The 2,500-nt window shown below is 61.4% G+C and overlaps 1 pseudogene; it reads right to left on the bottom strand.

Moving 5' to 3' along the window:
* The window catches only part of LOC126333502 (large subunit ribosomal RNA), a 4,791-nt pseudogene that overhangs the window by 1,910 nt on the left and 381 nt on the right, over positions 1–2,500 (bottom strand).

Here is a 2,500-nt window from a genome sequence, read left to right as displayed (position 1 = left end):
GCGGTTGCTGTGCGGGTGTACCCGATGGGTTAAAACCAGGAGACCTGGACGGCGCCCGAATGAAGTCCAATGTAGTGGAAATCACATTGCGTCAACACCCGCTAGGGCCATCGCAATGCTTTGTTTTAATTAGACAGTCGGATTCCCCCAGTCCGTGCCAGTTCTGAGTTGATCGTTGAATGGCGGCCGAAGAGAATCCGCGCACCCGCGCGCCCCCGGAGGAGCACGCTAAGGCGGACGCGGCCTCGCAGCAAGGAAGATCCGTGGGAGGCCAAGGCACGGGACCGAGCTCGGATCCTGCACGCAGGTTGAAGCACCGGGGCGCGAACGCCGCGCAGGCGCGCGCATCCTGCACCGCCGGCCAGCACGAGGCCAACCAACGGCGAGAGCAGACCACGCCCGCGCTAAACGCCCGCACTTACCGGCACCCCTACGGCACTCACCTCGCCCAGGCCCGGCACGTTAGCGCTGACCCACTTCCCGACCAAGCCCGACACGCCCCGATCCTCAGAGCCAATCCTTATCCCGAAGTTACGGATCCAATTTGCCGACTTCCCTTACCTACATTATTCTATCGACTAGAGGCTCTTCACCTTGGAGACCTGCTGCGGATATGGGTACGAACCGGCGCGACACCTCCACGTGGCCCTCTCCCGGATTTTCAAGGTCCGAGGGGAAGATCGGGACACCGCCGCAACTGCGGTGCTCTTCGCGTTCCAAACCCTATCTCCCTGCTAGAGGATTCCAGGGAACTCGAACGCTCATGCAGAAAAGAAAACTCTTCCCCGATCTCCCGACGGCGTCTCCGGGTCCTTTTGGGTTACCCCGACGAGCATCTCTAAAAGAGGGGCCCGACTTGTATCGGTTCCGCTGCCGGGTTCCGGAATAGGAACCGGATTCCCTTTCGCCCAACGGGGGCCAGCACAAAGTGCATCATGCTATGACGGCCCCCATCAACATCGGATTTCTCCTAGGGCTTAGGATCGACTGACTCGTGTGCAACGGCTGTTCACACGAAACCCTTCTCCGCGTCAGCCCTCCAGGGCCTCGCTGGAGTATTTGCTACTACCACCAAGATCTGCACCGACGGCGGCTCCAGGCAGGCTCACGCCCAGACCCTTCTGCGCCCACCGCCGCGACCCTCCTACTCGTCAGGGCTTCGCGGCCGGCCGCGAGGACCGGCCATGACTGCCAGACTGACGGCCGAGTATAGGCACGACGCTTCAGCGCCATCCATTTTCAGGGCTAGTTGCTTCGGCAGGTGAGTTGTTACACACTCCTTAGCGGATTCCGACTTCCATGGCCACCGTCCTGCTGTCTTAAGCAACCAACGCCTTTCATGGTTTCCCATGAGCGTCGATTCGGGCGCCTTAACTCGGCGTTTGGTTCATCCCACAGCGCCAGTTCTGCTTACCAAAAGTGGCCCACTTGGCACTCCGATCCGAGTCGTTTGCTCGCGGCTTCAGCATATCAAGCAAGCCGGAGATCTCACCCATTTAAAGTTTGAGAATAGGTTGAGGTCGTTTCGGCCCCAAGGCCTCTAATCATTCGCTTTACCGGATGAGACTCGTACGAGCACCAGCTATCCTGAGGGAAACTTCGGAGGGAACCAGCTACTAGATGGTTCGATTAGTCTTTCGCCCCTATACCCAGCTCCGACGATCGATTTGCACGTCAGAATCGCTACGGACCTCCATCAGGGTTTCCCCTGACTTCGTCCTGGCCAGGCATAGTTCACCATCTTTCGGGTCCCAACGTGTACGCTCTAGGTGCGCCTCACCTCGCAATGAGGACGAGACGCCCCGGGAGTGCGGAGGCCGCCGCCCCGTGAAGGGCGGGGAAGCCCCATCCTCCCTCGGCCCGCGCAAGGCGAGACCTTCACTTTCATTACGCCTTTAGGTTTCGTACAGCCCAATGACTCGCGCACATGTTAGACTCCTTGGTCCGTGTTTCAAGACGGGTCGTGAAATTGTCCAAAGCTGAAGCGCCGCTGACGGGAGCGATTATTCCGCCCGAGAGCATCCCGAGCCAACAGCGGCGCGGGTCCGGGGCCGGGCCAGGTAGGTCCGTCATCCGGGAAGAACCGCGCGCGCTTGCCGGGAGCCCGAGCGCCCAAAGGGGCGAATCGACTCCTCCAGATATACCGCCGAGCAGCCAGCCAGGACACCGGGGCTCTGCCCAACAGACGCGAACCGAGGCCCGCGGAAGGACAGGCTGCGCACCCGGGCCGTAGGCCGGCACCCAGCGGGTCGCGACGTCCTACTAGGGGAGAAGTGCGGCCCACCGCACACCGGAACGGCCCCACCCCGCGGCGAGTGGAAAGGCAACCGGACACGACCCCGCCGCGGATTGCTCCGCGCGGGCGGCCGGCCCCATCTGCCGAGGGCGGGGGCCAGTGGCCGGATGGGCGTGAATCTCACCCGTTCGACCTTTCGGACTTCTCACGTTTACCCCAGAACGGTTTCACGTACTTTTGAACTCTCTCTTCAAAGTTCTTTTC

This window comes from Schistocerca gregaria, unplaced genomic scaffold, assembly GCF_023897955.1.
Source record: "Schistocerca gregaria isolate iqSchGreg1 unplaced genomic scaffold, iqSchGreg1.2 ptg001607l, whole genome shotgun sequence".
Taxonomy (NCBI): domain Eukaryota; kingdom Metazoa; phylum Arthropoda; class Insecta; order Orthoptera; family Acrididae; genus Schistocerca; species Schistocerca gregaria.
Note: the sequence above shows the minus strand (reverse complement) of the source record. Positions and strands in the feature narration are given on the sequence as shown.